The sequence below is a fragment of the Suncus etruscus genome, chromosome 1 (assembly GCF_024139225.1).
Source record: "Suncus etruscus isolate mSunEtr1 chromosome 1, mSunEtr1.pri.cur, whole genome shotgun sequence".
NCBI classification, from domain to species: Eukaryota; Metazoa; Chordata; class Mammalia; order Eulipotyphla; family Soricidae; genus Suncus; species Suncus etruscus.
The window spans coordinates 143079792-143099684 of record NC_064848.1 but is presented as its reverse complement, the minus strand read 5'-3'; the positions used below and the strand labels follow the sequence as shown (position 1 = coordinate 143099684).

At 38.5% G+C, this 19893-nt stretch overlaps 1 protein-coding gene across 1 annotated transcript in view; it reads right to left on the bottom strand.

Annotated features, from left to right (window-relative positions):
- The window catches only part of EXOC4 (exocyst complex component 4), an 871527-nt gene that overhangs the window by 202406 nt on the left and 649228 nt on the right, over positions 1-19893 (bottom strand). The gene's annotated exons all lie outside the window — the stretch shown is intronic.

Here is a 19893-nt window from a genome sequence, read left to right as displayed (position 1 = left end):
TGAGACTCACATAATAATTATAATAATCATGAATAGTTTATTGGGTTCTCACAAGTGCAAAGCACAGTGCTAGGTCCTCTAAGTGATTTACCTCATCTAATCCTCTCGGCATGCCTTATCTATCAGGTGAATCCTGTCATCATCATTGCCAGTTTAAAGATATAATAGGCTTAGAAAAAGAAACAAAGCAAACACTCTAGGCTTTGCTCTCTTTGCCACCATTCTGGCTTTCAGCTCAATGGCTTTCTAGCCTGCAGCAACATGGTTTTCTCTTGAGATTCAAGTACTGGTGTTTTCCTTGTAGAAATGCTATCCAAATAGAATTTGACCTATTATAAAACTGAATTAAAGAAATATTCTGGGGGGGTCTATAAGCCCATATTTCATCTACAATCAGTACAGTACAGAAGCATACACAAACCTTAGAGCTTTGGCTGAGCTGTGTCCACCATTAACTCATGGTTGTTTTAAATATCCAAGCCAAAGTCAATAATAATAGAATCAAGAGACCTACACTTTAACAATCTAAACTTAAATGGGCCTGTTATATTGACAGCCTAGGGAGCAAAGGGTGGTGGTATAGGATGCACTCTGGGATCATTGGTGGAGGGAGGTCGATATTGGTGGTGGGAATGGCCCTAATTCACTGAATATCTGAAATTCAACTATTAAAGGACTTTGTAGAGCACAATGGTTTCAATAAAAATAAAATAAATAGATTAAACACAAGTTAAAATTAAAAAAAAAAAGGTACAGCATTATGTTAGAGTAAATTTACCTGCTTAGGAACTGAACTCCAATAGTTAATATCTGACTGGTTAAATAGGTCTGTACTTATATATACTTACATAAGCTATGGTAGACTTAGCCATAAAAATCAACATTAAAATTTTTTCTTTCCATGGCTGTGACCCAGGAAAGAACAAAAAATATATTATGCTTAAAGACAGATAGATGACAAGCATAGGGTTTGGATTAATTCATTTTTCTTCTGAAATTCAAAAGAATGGGGATAAATGTAATTCTTTTCTTATGACAACAGAGGAGCAGCCTGAATTATGAGTTTGTGTGTGCATGCAAATTCAGGATGGTTCATTTCCAGAGTTGTCAATTCCTCCCCTCTTCCAGCACCCCTCCCTGCCAAATGCACCCCTCCTCCTGTCTCACCATGTAAAATAATCAGAAAGAGAAAAAGTGAAAAGGAGCAGTTACATTCTATACAGCAAGCCCCACATGAAACCAAATTATGGTCTCTATAGAATCCCCACAAGTTTTACTTCCTTCTTTTGTATTGATTTTAAGATTAAAGCTCTGCAGTTTCCCCCTGATCCATAATCCCATTCCTCTGTATGTGTGTGTGAGTGACAGGAATTGATTCTGCTTGCCTATATGTCCCCATGCTGCTAGAAGAATCTAAAATGCTCATCCAAATTCAGAATGCAGGACACCTTGCAACACGTGAACAGCAATGAAGGAGAAGACTAGGGTTCAGTCATCTTAACAAAGCCCACTGAAATTCTAAAACACCACAGGGAAGAAGTACACAGTGAGACTGTTTGGATTATGGAAAGTGCCTGATTCATCTCCTTTTGTGCTCCTAGGTATCCACTCTGGTGGCAGCTTGGGGTAGTCCCTTCTTTTCTTATGGCTCTTTAGCTTTCTAATAAGGATAACATTCTATGGTTTCTCTTGCCTCCTGGTCCTTCACGCAGGTTATTCAACTGCTGCACTGTTCTCCACTTGAAAAAAAAAAAAAAAGAATGGTTCTCAGGTTATTTCAAACCCATGTGATCTTCTGCACTCTATGATCAATTTCTCCAAGACTGCATCCTTTTCCCTTTATTACTCTCTCATCCTACCTCTCCCTCCTTTGTCTATTTGTAATTACTCATGAGTTTCAGGGAACTCTGGAATAGTGAAGGAAATGGCACTAATAATATTAACACACTTAATAAATAGAGCCATTGGCATGTTAGGTATGCCAGGACTCCAGGTACAGAGTACTTTATATTCTGAAATCTCTGAGTGTCTTCAGTCTGGTCTCTATTTACTTCAGGGTCAGAATTGACCTGGCTGGTGACCTCTGCATGCATCTATCTTCTAGAAATATAGACTGTGGAGCAAACAGATAGCACTGGCAGGGAAAGATTAGAATGCCAAGGTTCAAAGCAAATGCTTGTGCTCGTCACAGACCCTATGAGGTTCTCTATGATTACTACAATTTCTTAGCGTTTTGATTGGTTTGCCTTGTCATGAGAACCGTCTGGGTAATCAATCGCTATATTCTATTCAAGGAAAATGACACAGTAATTGATCAAATGACAGGTATTGGGGAGGACAATTTTTAAAATAATTTTGAACAATTTCCAAATCAGTAGCTCTGACAGATAAATGCTAAAAAAAAATCTGATTTCTAATAAGGTCACTCTTGTTTTTATTTATTTGGTCTCCTTGGCTATGTAAATGATTTATTGACTCATTATTAATTTTGGGATTTGCTGCTGAATATAATGACTTCTGAATAAGTAACCCCTCATTTTGTTCATTATAAATTTTATTAAATGCATCTATGAACGATTGCTATTTGTGTAGAAACAACTCAGTTCTCATTTCTTGCAACTTATTACTAGGTAATAAAGTCTGATAATGACATGAAAAATGAGGAAGGAAAACAAAATCCCAAGGTGGCTATTAAAAAAGTAACATAATAAGAACAACAAGTTGCTATGAAAAATAAACACCTGAAGTTTATTAAAGAGATATTACAATAATCTGAACTAAAAAGGGATGTTATAAGGACCAGTTTTTTTGGTTATGAGAACCCAGGCCTCTTCCTTCTTTTCTTAGTTCATGACATTTCCTGTATACTAGGCCTGGTAAGATGTGCCTACCTCTTGCACTATCTCTCCACAGCTCCACCAAGCATGTTACTCTCAATCTCAGTTTGTTTTATTTTTAAATAAGAGGTACCTATTGTGGTGTTTAAGTACTTAGAGTATTATATCTGATAATTACTGTGAGCCACCATTGAGAGAGATTAAACTCAGGGACTTTTTTTTTTTTTAATTTTTATTGAGACCAATGTGAATTACAAGCCTTTCACAGTTGTATTTCAGGTACATAGTGACAGTGAATTAGGGTCATTCCTACCACCAGTGTTGATCTCCCTCCAGGGGCTCCTGCCACTTTTTTAACAGAACCATAGAACATGAATTATCTTGTTCTGCCTCATATTTCTATTATCTTGCTACAAATTGAGAAAAAAAAAGAAAAAAAACAAGTAGATGGGGACCCAGGGGCCAAATGGCCTCAGGATAACTGAGTGAAAATAAAAAAAATGGCCAGACCATTTGAATACTCAAAACAAAATCAACAACAATAGAATCAAGAAATCCAAACTACAAGCTATACACAAAATGGATATATTACACTAGCAATTCAAGTGTCTAAGAGTGGAGTATGTCAGGGGCTCTTTTCTCACTTGAGCTATTCCTCCAGTCCAAATTTCAGTTTTAAATAAAGTATGTCCAATCACTGTACAAGTGAGTAGACAACCCTTTAAGACCTTATTTGAGATTTCCATCCACAACTGTGCAGATATTCTGATATATGTTTTTCACTTTCAGTGTATTTTTTATGGTGAAAAGGTAACAATAAGATGGCTCATACTATTCTCTACCACAAGATGTGGCTCGAAAAGAATAAGAAGCTGTTTAGGAAAAGAACAAAACTTAACTAATGGATTACATACACATAAAGTAAATGTTTTCTCTGTGCCGAACACTAGCCTTAACTATAAATAATACAAACCATGGTGAGGCTTAATCTCTGCCCTCCAGTAACCATAGGTAATGGCAGTAGGAGACAAGTTCACAAAAAAAGGTCAATGATGTACTGTAAGGCTATCCTGGGCACCCATATATCAACACTGGGACACATGGGACAAAAGGGATTACTGGACTAGGATAGAAATGGAGGGTAATGAGAAGGGGGAAGTTACTACTGATTCCCACAGGGATTTAGTACACACAGATGGACATACATGCAGAGTAGCAGTTAAGGCAGGGAGAGCAACATGAATAGGACTCAATATAGGATCCAGGGAACTACAAGGGGCTCTCAGTAGCAGGGGGTAAGCAAGGGCATGTGAGGTCAGGAGGGTGGGCTGCAACGCATCAAAAGCTGGATTGCAGAAGGATACTTTTAAAGCATAGGTCATGGAGCCCCTAAATATCTCAGATATACATATCTCTTTTCCTCTTCTCCAGAAAAAAATTACAACAAATTAACACAGTGTCACTCATCATGAGAGGATTCATTCCAATGCAGCAGGATTCCACAACACAGAAAATATGCACGGAGATAACTTCCAAAGACTTCACTGTGCATGAAAGACAGTATACAACCATCAGGGAAATACATTCCAAAGCTCTTGGTTGACTGGCTAACGAGTCAGGTAGAATTAATAAATCAGCTTAAACAAAGAGAACACAACCGCACAATTTTTGGCAATCAAAAAAACTCTGTCCCTTAGAATTCATGTAAGTGATTATCAAATTCACTTGCCTACTAATACTTGGGAAAGTGTGGAATGTAAATTATTAATAGTATTTTTTTTAGAATTTTGGGTGAAGAATAATTTGTGGTTGAATAAAACCTATGCCAAAGGTATCTTATAAGCACATCTGGTTCTTAATGAGGTTTATTTATGGGGTGGTGATTGTATATTCAAAACAAAACAAAACAACAGCAGAAGAGGTGACAGAAGTTTACAATCTTTAGGCTTAATTAGACTATGTGATCCCAGGAGGTCTTTGTTTCTTGAGCTAATATCAGGTAAGAAAATATTTGTTGAGCTACATCTTCAAACCAATGTAATTCTGTGACTAAATAATAAAATTCCCTGGATAGGTAAATGAAACCAAAGAGTGGAAATAGATCAAGAAATAGGGTAGCATTAGTCTTTATAAGAAGTAGCTCCAACTACGTACCTTTAGCAATCTGTGCATATACTTAAAAAACATGCAAAATAGAGCTATAGTCACAAATTTGCAACTCTCCTACTTCTCTGGTACTAAGCACTGTTCTTGGCATAAAGTATGACTTGTTTTTCTGGTCGAAGGGGGCAATAGTTCCTTAGTTGGGATGACATCCTTTAGCATAAGAAGCAAGTAATAATTTCCATGAAAGATGCAAATACGTATACTAAAATTTATGGGAGATTTGGGACAAAAAGATGGGGCAGTATAAATTGGTCTTGAAGTTGGGGAAGACTAGAAAGACTCAGGGATTTCAGGGAAGAGAGATGGTACAGTGAGGCAGGCTGGTTATTGGTAGTGGTGGCTGTGGCAGTAGTCATCTTCTTCATGATGAGGTGATAGTTGATTGGATTAGAATGGGGAGAAGCTTGTGAAAAGTTCTAATGCAGATGGAGGGCTTTCTTCTGTTCTCAGAAGAAGTGGAGCAGTGCATTAGGCAATGAAGTTCAGAGTTTTAACTCTAGATCGACGACAGCATTCCTGGCTAAGCAGTCTAATTCCTTTTTTAAACATGTGCACAATGGCACTGAAATTTGTGGTCATTAAATCAATTCAAGTGTGCACAAACAGTGGCACATGTTGACACATGTTAAAAAGAAAAAAATTGAGTTGGGAGATAGCTCAAAGGGCTAAAGCACATGTTTTGCACGCAGAAGGTTCAGGTTTGATCTCTGACACTTCATGGTTTTCTGAGCACTTGCACAAGAAAATCTCTAAACACTTAGGAGTACAATCTAAACACCATGCTGGGTATGGCCCCAAAAGCAAATATAAGGGCTAGAGAGATAGTACAGCAGGCAAGATGCTTGCATTGTATACAGCAAACTCTGGTCTGATCCCCAGCACTATATACGGTTTCCTGAGCACTGCCAGAAGTGATCCCTGAGCACCTCTGAGTTCATCTGAATTCAAACCACTTCTTCCTCCATTTCTATTGTCTCCACACAGCGACAAAGAGCAGCCACAAAGATTGGTGAGTGCAGTTCGAGAAATAAGTATACCAACAACTATCGTGATAATGGCAGTGAGTGAGAGAAAAAGAATGCCTGTCTCGAAGAAAGGCAGGGGGTGGGGGAGGAGGGAGAGCGGGGCACTGGTGGTGGAAAGGTTGTACTGGTGAAGAGTGTGTACTTTTTTTTGGTTTTTGGGTCACACCCAGCAGCGCTCAGGGGTTACTCCTGACTCTAGCTCAGAAATCGCTCCTGGCAGGTCCCCCATATGGGGGACCATCTGGGATGCCGGGATTTGAACCACTGTCCTTCTTGCATGCAAGGCAAAACGCCTTACCTCCATGCTATCTCTCCGGCCACATGTGTGCACTTTTTTTATGGCTGAAACCCAACTACAAATATGTTTGTGATCATGGTACTTAAATAAATATATTACTTAAAAAATAAAAAATAATAATTAAAATAAGGAAGTAAATAAAATAAGGGTCACGGTAGTAGCTCAGAAAAACAACCTTGCTGGAATACTGTGAGAGTGGAGAATTTGGGCAGAGTTAATTGGAGAAGAGTCATTGGTTGGAATGAGATTGGTCGTTGTATTTAGGGCTAGCAGGACATTCTGAATGGCATTTCTGTAAGACCCTGACCCCCCCACCCCCCCTTCCTACCTGTTTTGTCCTATTAAACCCTTTACAAAAAAAACCCTGTTTGGCTAGAGTTATTCCTGAGCAACAACAGGAGGAAGACCTGTGTGTTAACACCTACCCTCACCAAAAAGAAAAAAGAACCAAATACCCATTAAAGAACTCATCAAAGATACATACATCTAGTTTATGGAACTTCAAAATCAAGTATCCAGGTCTCTGAACTCCCTCTGGCCAAAATAGATGATTAGAGCATCAAACAGAATAAATTATTACAGCTGATTATATGTATTGAAAAGCATGAGAAAATCAATTCAGAGAGAAAGTTAGAAAAAATATTCATCTGTTACCATTTGATGTGACTATTAAGTTCAATTCTTTTAGAATTGATAGAGAAAGAATTATGCATTTGCTGTTACTTGAGTGGAAATGATTTCAGGATTACCAAATCAAGAAAGCTCTATTATCAAGAAGAATGCCCACTAAGAGAGGCAGGACAAATAACTGTAAGGTGAAAGCAGAACTGCCAGAGGCTGGCTGTCTCTGGTGATAGCGTACCCTGGAATTGTTTCGCAGCTGTATATTCCGACTTATTCTCTTCCTGTTCAAATGGCCCAGTATGAGTTTATACTCTATGGTATTGTTACCCATACACACATTCCTTGCATAACTCAACCAATACAATATTTAAAAAAAGTTTTCTAAAAAATACTTAACTAGATAGAGCATGAAGTAAAATTAATATGAAAAGGATCAATTTTAGATGAAGTCACACAAACAATGAGTATTCAATGATAACCACATTCTAGCCACTGTGATTTAGTTGAGAAAGGTAAAATGTTCAAGTACCATCATTGTTTCTTTTCTGTTGTCATGGTTCTGCCTATAAATAGAAATGCTACTTATATTATAGTACAGATGTGAATAATAGTGAACATGATATAGTTCACTTGTATAGCATGGAGGCGTCAATGCTAATCTATACCTGGGCACAATCACTCAGAATGAAGCAAATCACTAAGTTATCATTGTGCCTTATAAACATCTATTGTGTTGGACGTCATGAGAAGCATAAATATGCTTCTACCAAGAGCTATCCAAGCCATCCAAGTAAGAAGTGGGAGTTTCAGCCAGTTTTTAAACCTAGACCTCAGCACTCTTCAGCTGTTTCTTCTAAAAGCATGGAAACAGAAAAGGATAAGTTCATTCCCCCTCCCCCCTCCCAGGGCCTGGTGCATCCCAGGCAAAGGTAGTGAGTACTGATTCTGAAAATATGGTGGCCTTCAAATGACAATTTTAGAAGTGAATGTGGGGGGGGGGGACAATAGAAAGAAAATTCAGAGAAGAGAAAAGCAGATGTGGAGACATTTGTTAAGTGCAATGAAGATGAGTTGTGACTCAGTAAGAAGACAGGGAGATGTCAAGAATAGGGTTGGATGGGGTTGGAGAGATCGCATAGAGGTAGAGCATTTGCTTTGCATGCAGAAGGATGGTGGTTTGAATCCTGGCATCTCATCTCATATGGTCCCCCGAGCCCGACAGGAGCAATTTCTGAGTGGAGAGCCAGGAGTAACCCCTGAGCACTGCTAGGTGTGACACAAAAGCCCCTCTCCCCCCAAAAAAAGAATAGGGTTGGCACTGCATGGCCCACTAGGTTATTTGGTAGAGCCAGTCGTAAGCAATAGTCACTTCCATTGCCAGACTCCACAGTGACAGTTTCAGCATCAAAGTCTCTTCTCTCCTACTTTCCTGAGGCTGACCATAACCTCTTCCTTCACCCAGAATTGACACCTCAGGCAATAGGATCAGACAGGAAGATAGAGGATGACTATTCAGGTTCAGGCTAGTAATTGAAACTGCCTTACACTGGTCTTTCTAAATAATATTTTTGCACAGCGTGTCAGGACCTGTCAGGACCTGCTAACAACGTCACCACTTTTTCTAATGCACTTCTGCAGAACTCAAAGTACTTTGCAAATAGTTCAATCAATAGCTAAACAACTTGTGAGAAAGAACAGTCAGCATCTTCCCTGTGGCTTTCTTTCTTTCTTTTCCTTTTCTTTCCTGTTAAGCAAACTTCACATTACAGCAGCTTCCAGGAACAAGGTTCACACTTGAAGGGGTTTCTGCAGAACTCCATAATCAGGCTGCCAACCAAGGGAGCTTAGGGGCCTGCAGGGCCTGTTCTTCCTCACATCTGCCTTCTGCTCTTGGAGGTTTTATCATGATAGTACAAAGCATCTGTACTTGTGAATCCCCTCCCTTAATGGATAAGAATTCAAGAGTTTGAGGCCATTATTTTGTCCTTTTGAAGATGACACTTTTTTAAAGTCCATGTTATTTAGCGATTATCAACAAACCTGCAAATTCAGAGCAAAACCTCCACAATCCTTCTTCTGGTCAACAGAGGCCATTTTTTTTTCTGCAGGAGGGGCAATGGTCACAGTGGATGAACCATGAATATATAAATCAACATGAATATATAAATCAACATGTCAGGAGGATGGCCGGTGGGAGAGGCAGAATATGTACACAATTGTTCCATTCTGTGCTGGCTCCACAGTCTTGGTGGCACTCACCAAATGATAATCCATTATGCTGACAACTTTTCCTACCAGTTGTTTCAGCCTCAGTGACTCCTCAACCTCAGAGGTGAGACTGGGAGGCCTCCGAGGAGAAGGAGCAAGGGCTGGGCTGCCAGGAAAACAGGGCATATGGAGCTGTGGAGAGAGTGCATGCTAGTGGGTATACACACACCAAGGAAAATTAGTTCAATGGTACAGACACAGATAAGAGACTGTCATGGGAGAGGCAACAGCAATGCAGAACTAATGGATTTTAAGGAGTAAATCTTGATCAAGCAGAGATGGCTGCTCTAAACCTGGCTTTCCTGTTCATTCAGGGAGGAAGTTAGCTACTCTCCATAACATGTTCCAACTGAACTAGGTTAAAAACTGGGTAAAAACTGAATAGAGGGCAAACAGGAGGCTCCAAATGTAGTCTGAATGCTGATTTCTTTTGGAGAGAAAGAATTTCTCTTTTAAGATATTCTCCATGAACCTTTGTGATATTTCTTGCCTACCCATCAAGTCAACTTGGGTCTTCAACTTATTAATTTATTTTCCCAAGATGAGGATGTAAGTCATTCACACTTAGTTTTCTTTGATCATAGTTACCAAAACTATGGTTTGTGAAGAGAAAGGGTATACTGAGGTTAGACAGGATAACTGACTAAATAAACTCAATGGTACCACTGGGGTTTGCATGAGAGAAACAGAATCCTTCACATTCTGCCTAGGAAGCAGCTTTTCTACCTATCTTCCACTTATTGGCTAAAAATCAAAATATTGGGGCCAGAGAGCTAAGACAGCAGTAAATTACTTGGTCTTATAGGTGATTGACTTGAGTTTAAAACTCGGCATCCCATATGGTTCCCAAGTACCATTACCAAGAGTAAGCACTGACGTTATGGCCTCCAAATAACCCACACACACCAAAAAAAAAAAATCAGAATACAGAAGCTCTGATATATTTCTTTCTAAACCAATCTTCTGAGGCTGGAGCAAGAGTATAGCAGGGCACTTGCCTTGCATGAAGCCAACCAGATTCAATTCCTGCTACCCAATATGGACCCCTGAACGAGTTATCTTTAGTTCAGTCAGGAATAAGCCTGTGTTTTGCCCAAAACAAAACAGAAAGTTTCCCTAGTGAGAAAACACACACACTGCTGAGAAGAATTCAGCCCACATTTATATGCACAACAGCACTAAATTTCAGGATCACAAATCAGGAATAATAAATGGACCAGCATATATCTAGTTTTCTTATACTCATTGCTAAGTTATGCTGCTTAAAATGAAACAAAAAATCACCAATAATTATTTTGATAAATGTATAATTAAATATGATAATTATTTTTTGGGGGAAAGATGTCACTCACAGCTGTGCTTCAGGCTTACTCTTAGTCTCCACTCAGATATCGCTCCTAGCAGGGTTTCTGGATCTTATACAGTGCTGTGGATCAACCACGTTTGGCCACGCGCAAAGAATGAATATTTTAACCCCAAAAGAATGAATATTTTAACACCCCATAGGGAAGGAAAGAAAAGTCCTTCCCAACTCCCAAGTCCCTCTTCCGACCCCTACAATCTCTCATGTATACCACGGACCATAAATTGGCCTTTCTCAACCCATTTTTGTGATGCCTGTGTTGAACTCCCCAATCCAGCAGATGGCCTTGCATCTGAGAATGACAGACCTTAGAGGAGGATGCTATATATCACTAATATAATTCACCTTACTGATCACAATTACTGAGAAAACTTAATATGTCAAAAGACAATGTTCAACTGTTGTTTCTGCTTTCAACTTCAAGGGTGTTGCTTTTACATGAAGTTGTCATTTTATCAAATCAGGGATTCATATTTATTTTAATATAAAAAATAATTACTGAACTAAAGAATAAGAGAAAGGTTTGTAGGACTTAAAAAGTAGGACAAGGGGTGATCTTTTTATGACAGATACCCAACTACAATCATGCTTGTAATCATAGTGTTTAATTGAAGATATTATTTAAAATAAAATAAAATAAAAAATAGGACAATTTAAGGACACAAATATTTGGCTTTCAGATTTCATCTTTGAATTAGAAACTAACATTTTTAAAATGCAAAATTAATATAGAAGCTAAAGGTGCTATGTGGAATTAAAAAATCATTCAATAGCCTTGTACTGTGGGTGACTTGGGAGGCACTTGAAGAACCTGATGATATAATTTGGAAAGAAAACTCTAATGATTCATGAAATTATCACACTTTTCATGTAACTGAAAACAATAGAGCCAACCACAAAACACAGACAGAGTTTCAAATCATTTGAATGGCTTTCTATTATTTTTCTCTTAAATTCTCTGCACCTTTTACCATGAAGATTTTTTTAAATGGAAAGTAGAATGACACTGCTGCCCATTTTCTTCTTTGATTGTTTCCCCTTTGTTCTAAAAATGAGAGCAAAATTAAGTGCTTAGATCACTGGAGATTTCCAAATGGTCAGAGAAATGAACATTCGGGCCCCTGGGCTTGCACTTCCCCAGATACAGACATCTCTCTCTCACTCGGTCTCCACTGCTCTTGTTCAATACAAATTTGATTAAGCCCAAGTACTGTCAGTGTGTGACAACCAGATGTCTGCAAAGACTGCAGAGTGAAATGAGAGCTTAATAGCACTAATGACAAAGAGAATTTTTATATTCATTGAGAGAGTGAAAGTATCCTTATACTTTTGTAGTGCATATATTTGAAATAAAATAGTAAACATTTATATTACATAGATTGTTAGTCTTTGTTGATTTTCTGCCATGCAATTCTTTTTCTTCTTCATCCCTCTTATTTGTAAATAATTCTCCCTCCTGTTTCTGTTCGTTCACTCATTTCTTGGTTCCTAAGTTGCACCCCTGTATTCTTATACTTATTTTCTTATGCTTCCTTTGCTGAACTTCTTCCTTTCTAGACTCTCTACCACAGGTATGAACTGGATAATGAATCTAAAATTTTATTTTGTTAAATAAATGTGCATCTATTGCTTACAACGCAGGTGATATTATCTATCTCTGTGTGGGAAAAGATGAAACAGAGGTATAGAAAGCTCTGCAATAAGATCAAGTTCATACATATCTGGTACATGTAGGAGTCACATGGAAAGCTGGTTAGTGTGGATACAGAGCTTTATTTTAGCTTTTAAGATGGTGAAAAGAAAGATTAAGGAGTAGAGGGACAGTAAAAAAAGAAAGAAAGAAAGGAAGGAAGGAAGGAAGGAAGGAAGGAGGAAGGAAGGAAGGAAGGAAGGAAGGAAGGAAGGAAGGAAGGAAGGAAGGAAGGAAGGAAGGAAGGAAGGAAGGAAGGAAGGAAGGAAGGAAGGAAGGAAGGAAGGAAGGAAGGAAGGAAGGAAGAGAAAGAAGGAAGAAAGAAAGAAGAAGAAAGAAAGAAAGAAAGAAAGAAAGAAAGAAAGAAAGAAAGAAAGAAAGAAAGAAAGAAAGAAAGAAAGAAAGAAAGAAAGAAAGAAAGAAAGAAAGAAAGAAAGAAAGAAAGAAAGAAAGAAAGAAAGAAAGAAAAGGAAATGAAAGCAACCAATGACTGAATGTCTCAGTTTGGGGAGAAGGTAAGACAGTCTAGAAAGAAGACATGCTCCATCGTCTATAACCAGACTTGATGTAGGCAAGGGCTGTGGGATTTAAAAAAAAAAAAAAGGAAGCAGGCATGATCAATGGAGGGAGAAGAGTTTTTCTAACTTGAAAATAAATGATAACTGGCGTTGCTCAAGGTCAAGGTCATAAAAGAGTGGAATATTGGTAGAAAAAGATAATGGTGTGACAGTTAACATGCTGACCTTGACTCTGTAGGGGATAAGAGAATCTTTATTTATAATGTTCACTGGTTTTTATTAGGAAACACTCCCACCATAGCCACTTTCAGTCTACCAAGTGATATTCCATTCTTAAACTCTGAGCTGGGAGATACATAGAAACACAGTGTCAGAGATTATTTCTGCCATCAGCACAGCAGGTATGAATAACCATAGGTGTGGATAATAGTTAAACATAGCAAAACACAAGTGATGAATAAGTATGAATATTTATTACGTTCATTTAAAAAGTCATTACAGATCCACTTTTTAATAATGACTGTGTTTAATAACCAACTCACAAAGTTTCTGAAAATTTAATCACCAACTCATGATTAAATGTAGGAACTAGCACTTAAAATTGGCTCCCATATATGATGGAGCATGACCATCTAAACTCAACCACAGCTGGGATATAGAGGGAGAGGGACCCAAATGGAGGTGGGGAAGTATAAAATCACACTGTGTGTCATTCTCCAACCCCAGGTGAAGGAGTCTAAAGCAGGGTTGCACATGAAATAATCCAGACCAGGCTGCAAATGAAACATTTGTAGTCTGACAATCTTCTATCTTATACAGAGAGTGAGCTACCTGCCAGAACTATGTTTTTTATTGAGTACTTACACTACCCCCAGGTGGGGCAGTAAGGACAGATACTCTCAGACTATCCTGAGCCAATCCTGCCCAAGTTTACAAGTAGGACGATCTCTATTTGGAGATAAAACCAAGTTGTAAAGAAATAGATACAAAGGAACCAGGATGATCTTCGTTTTGAGTAATATAAGGTATAACCTAATAGGGAAGGAAAAAAGACACACCATTGCCATTTAAATAGAATGAACAGGAAGAGACAGTGTGGCCACAAGAGGGAGAGAAGGTGAGTGCTTTAGTGAGCCTGCTCTGATAGGCCACAGGCCTAGAGTGGTAAAAGAATACATGGTTGAAATCTCCCCTTCCTCTCTAGAAGAACTGAGGAGCCCACTGCTGAAATTGTGCTATATATCAGCTTCAAGTGATGAGGCTTTCCCTCCTCCTTTTCCCTTTTTCTGCATCTTCTAGCTCATGGGAGATAAAAAAGAGAGGAAGAGGGAACAGAAAATATTTGTGAACCTGACAAGCTTGAGGAGTATGAAAATGATGAACTGCATAAAAAAAAGAAGAGATCTAAGAATTATCTTAATGCTTTTGTACATAAACCTAGAGGTGGTACCCAGCCACTGGTGGTACCATTGGTTTGTACCGTATGTTTTGGTGCAGATAGAAGAAAAAGGCAAGTATCACAGTAAATTAGTGATCTCTGGAGATCTGTTTTGCTCACCAAGGATCCCCAGAGTCTGGTGCAATTATGTTCTTGAAGGTGGTGGTTGCTACATTGCCTCACTAAATACATTTCCATATTATCTCTTTCATGAAGTAACTGTCTTTGAAATTCCTTTCACTTGGATACAAAGGAATAGATGTGTGTGCATGACTGTTCCTATGAAAAACTTTGTGCCTTCTTTGTTGCTCAAAACTCTAGTAGTATGTGCAAGTTTATAAGCTCACAAAGGAATATACTTTTTTAAATCTGTGAGTTTTAGTTCTTCATAGAACATTGCTAGTGCTATGCAATATGGAATTTTATGTGTGGTGCGTTTTACCCAATGCTTGTCAGATTGCAAGATTAGTGCAGAATCCATCTCATTACTCCAAACTGCCAAATAATGGACTGTTTTGCTAATTGACACCTGAACATATAATTATAACTGGCAACTCTACATAGCAGAGCACTTTAGGTCAAAAAATCAGCTAGCTTCCAGATCCCGAGTGGCAAGCTGTGGATTGAATTGGAAGTTAGTTAACACAGTTCTCACTTTTATAATTGCAAAGGGGAAGCCCAGCTGTAAGCCTCAGGTTGGCTTTGGGAAAGCCAATACTGAGAGTGAGGCCCTTTTAGTTTTTATTGAATCCTGTGTTTCTGTTCCCCTGGTCCCTCCTTACTCAAGCAATAAGAGCTTCTTGGCATAAAAATTCTAGCATAAAAACAAGATTCTTCATTCCTCTTGTGGTTGATATGGTATAGCTTAAATAAGAAAAACAACAACAACAAACAAGAATAGCTGTGCTGCAAGCAGAGCCTTTATCAACTTCTTTTTCCAAAAACATAATCATTTATTAAATTAAAAGGGGGCATTGAATTATGATGATGTAACTATGATGGGGAAGGAAAAGGTATCAAACTCTTATTTGGTCAGGGAAGATGGTAACCGAAGCTATATGCTTTGTGTTCTTGAGTATTTGCATACCTCATTTTGAAAAATTAAGCTTCTTGCTCTAAGTAGAACAGTTACTAAAAAGAGGGACCTGGGACTGCCCCCGGGCTGATCCAACTACAAAATCCAGGCTTTTCCCATAGGACCATTGGGGAACATGAGGCATGAATTCTCAGTTAAGATTCTGGTGTGAAACTGCAATCCAGTCTTAATTCTCTTAATAAGGACTTTATAGATGGGCATCCAGAAACAACTCCCCTGTGTGGGACACCTGGGAAATTTTCACTGTGTATTCTCATGATCTGAAAAGACTTAACAGACAAGATAGAGTCTTAACTGAACTTTCAGGGAAATTATAGAAAAGCTGAACCTTACTGGCATCATAAGAAAATAGAAAAGATGGAAAACATCCACCCTGACCCCTATTGTCTAAGACAGTGGTCGGCAACCTGAGGCTCGTGAGCCACATGTAGCTCTTTATACTTTTAATTTGGCTCTTCTTTGTGCCAGGCTACCGCTCCAGGAGTCAGGACTCTGCTCCTAGCCTCTGTCAGTGTGCACCCTGTGTGGCTCTCAAAATAAATTTCAATCGTGGTTTTGGCGTCATTTGGCTCAGTTGAAAAAAAAGGTTGCTGACCACTGGACTCTGAGGGAAAGAGAAAGGCCTGATGAGTTAAAAGTAGATATAGCAGGAATGAAATCCTTTGCTACAGGGAGATTTGACTTTTTCACAAATAGGGCAAAGTGAACACATACAGTAATTTTTCTCTCTCATTCTCTATTCCCAAGGCACAACCCACCAGGACAATGAGAAGAGCAGAGGGATGCTAAAAGCAGTACCATTTTGGAAGTGAGGAAGCAGATCAGAGTGGTAAATGCCTCCATGAATTCAAGAAAATAGATTATTGGATCCATGGGAGAAGTAGCAAATCTTTCAGGCCCAGCTGAGGGGACAAAGGGAAGAAAAGCCAATAGAAGAGTTGTTGAAAGTCACTTTAGTTGGTGATGGGAATGTTGCACTGGTGAAAGGGGGTGTTCTTTGCATGACTAAAACCCAACTACAATCATATTTGTAATCAAGGTGTTTAAATAAAGATATAAATTTTAAAAATGTCACTTTAGGAAGGGCTTGGATCACCAAATCTTTCCTGTTACTTCCAACTTTGAAAAACTTAGAATTCTCTAAAAGAGGCAAATACAGAGTCTCTGATTTTAAGAAACAGCTGCAGTGATAGTACAGTAAGTAGAGCATTTGCCTTGCACTCAGCCAACATGAGTTTGATCCCTGGCATTTCACAATGGTCCCTCGAACATAGCAAGCAGTAATTCCTGAGTGCAGATCAGAAGCAAACCCTGAACATCACTGGGCATGGCACAAAACCAATAAATAAATTTAATTTAAAATAGGGCTGTTAAAAATAGAAATAGGATGAACAATTAAAAATTGGGAATGAAATAAGAGAGAAGGGATGTTATCTGAAAAGCCAAAATGCCTGATTCTATTCTATACTTTTCCATATGATATCTTAAATACTGCTAGTGAACTTTTCAATGTCAAGACAACAAACATATTAGACATTCTTCCTATGTGGAGACTGGACCAAGAAGAATAACTTAGAAACAGACATGGGAGATTTCACAAACTAATGACCCAGCTGAATCTTCTTGTTACTTTAACTCCCAGAACCAGTCAAGAAAGTGATATCAGAAGAATAAATGAAAACTAAAGAACTCTTATCTTTCCTAGTGTCAACACAGAAAGGGCACCTACAAACTTAAGCTCACACACACACACACACACACACACACACACACTCACACACACAAATATTACCAAAGTTAGTTGCAAGCACTTTAATTTACTTATTAAAGAAAATAATTTTTTTAACCTTCTATGTTCTTGGCAATTACTTGATTATCAAATTGATGAAATAACCTCCAACTCCTGCTGGTTTAAATGGAATGGGCATTAACACAGTCATTTTTAAAAGTCTTTGGAACCATATAGTCAGAGAGCACACAGAGTGCAGAGCACAAGTTATAATCTTTTAATTAAGTGAATCAATACACATTCAGCCAGAGTTCTCCTTAAAGGAACTGGTCTCTTCACATGCATGCCCATCTCAAAGGTTTCTAAAAATCAAGTCTTTGGTGGATTTTAGTAAGTGATTCAAGTTGGCCATGGTTCTCCTGCAACTCAGATCACATAAGCACACAGTGAAGAAACTCACAATGGGGTGAACTGAGGTACAAATTTTCTGTTCTAATTGCTAACAGACATAGGAAGGGTGAACTCAGAAGGAGGATTTTTCTCCTTCCTTCCACCTGTAAAAGAATAATAATAAAAAGACAGATTCTCCTAGGGAAGGAATAACATTATCCTTTAGTTTAAAGAATTCCCCTTTACCTTCTTCTCCTTTGTCTCTCCCAAATCTACCACTTGATCCCTGGAAAAGAAGCTGAGCTGCCCTAGTGGGGAGAATTAGAAGCTGGCTATATGACTAAAGGCAGATGACATCCAAGTGAGTAGTAACAACCTTGAACTCTTATCCATGAGGCTGTTCGAATGAATGTATCTGCGAGAAACTGACATATGGATTTATTTAATCCGCACAAGAACTCTTTAGATTAAGTCTTATTACTGCCATTTTGCCCAAGGGGGTGGGGGAGCTACAGGGAAGGTAGGTAATGTGCCCAAAGCCACATAGCAGGGAAATGGCAGAATCAGACTTGATGGATCCTAAGCAGCCTGGCTCCAAAACGTAATTGCTCACAGTGGCACCTGAGAGCCTGGGAAGGCCTGGCTGAGTTTCCATAGCAGCAGAGCCTACTGCTAGACAGTGTCCTACAGAGCAGCAGGATTTCTCTGATAAATGTTATGTGGGGATCCAGGAGGCCAACATTAAGCCACTACCTTGAGGCACCAGGTCTATGTCCACTGGCTAAATAAGGGAGTTAGGGTGGAGTTTACTCTTCCTATAACAGGGCCAAGCGTGATGAGGTCAACTCAGGGCCTTGCACATGAGCAGCTATGATGGACAGAATCCATTTCAGTAGAGTGTCCACTATCCTCCTTTAGTGAGCGGATTCTTGCACAGGTCTATAACTCAAAGCAAAAAGAGAGTCTCAGAGCCAGAGATGGGTCAAAAATGAAAATTACTTTGGAGAAGGAAAAGAAGGATAAAGTTAAAGCATGAAAGACATTACAGAATTTTCTTGAAATGTCCCAGTCAGAGCTGAGTTTCAGCAGAAGGAAGCAGTCATGCCACAGATGAATCAATTTCCACTGGGCAGCCTCAGGGGCATCGTCCCTACTTGGTAGCAATCAGGCTGTGGCAGTCTCACCAGCTTTGCTTTTGGAGAAGAGCATTGACTCTTGCTGATTTTTCCCAGGCTCTGTGGCATTAAACTGTATGTCACTGGTTCAGCAGTGTCTAAGGACCTCCTTTTTCCATACCTGGAAGGCCTATTTGTCTTTCCCTGTTCAATGCACTCATATTCAACCTGCAACTTCCAGAGTCAGCCTTCTCCATGATGCCTGCTTTGTTATCCCCACACTGGTCACTCAGTTATTTGTGCTTTGAACAAACTTTGAGTGCAGTATTACTCGTTTGCACCACACCACACCCACCATCTATTCTGCATCCTGTCTCCTCACACAAGAGCTCTGTGATTAACTGAGTGGTTAGTAAAGCCTTTGGCACCTAGAAACCATAAATGATAAAAGTACTAGCAGGGGCAGGTTGGGAGGTTTCTTTTTCTCTTGAATCCTACAAATGACTTGCGCTGTGATCTTAATGAATCTCGAATCAGTCAGCAATTTCTCTTGGCCTCATATCTATTTACCTGACTGCTGTCAAAATTTAATGAAAGCATTCTTAGAGTTTGTTGTTCAATAAGTAATAGTTGTTATTAATCCCCCATAAATGTTCCTTGAACAAAATGTAGTTTTCCTCAGAAAGCACTGAGAAAAGTGGAATATTCTCTTTAGTTAGAAAATTTGCCTAGCAAAAGAGTTCATGGTGATTCGTCATTTGGAGAAATATTGTGAAAAAGCAAAAAGTGTTTCCATAAAGGAATAAATAAAAATAAACACAATAATACAAAAGATGGGAAGATAATGTGGTACAATTATTTGCTAAGTTTTATCATAATTTAAAGAAACGATTGGCATATACTAAATTTGTATATTATTTTAAAGTAAATTAGATGTAAATTACATTAGTGGGTTTCATTACAAACTACATGTTTTATCTGTTTCAAAATGTATTGCGAATGAATTATTTAATCTTCACTTCTACATATATGGGGTTTTGATTTTTTGAAGGGATGAAAAATTTAGTAAAAATAAAAATTATACTAATTATCTTAATCTGGATCTGGCAGATGACATAAAGCAAGATACATTTAATCTGTAAAATTTACCTAGAAAAATCTTTATAATATCAAATAGCTTTCAGATTTCAACGGAATAATTCTTCACAATTTAAATTTTCTGACAATGTGATTTCTAAATAGGAATTCTCAAATAAAATATCGTTACTTTGATTTATTAATTTCAAAATAATCCTTAGGGTCATTGAGACTATACAGGTACTAAGGTATCTTCCTT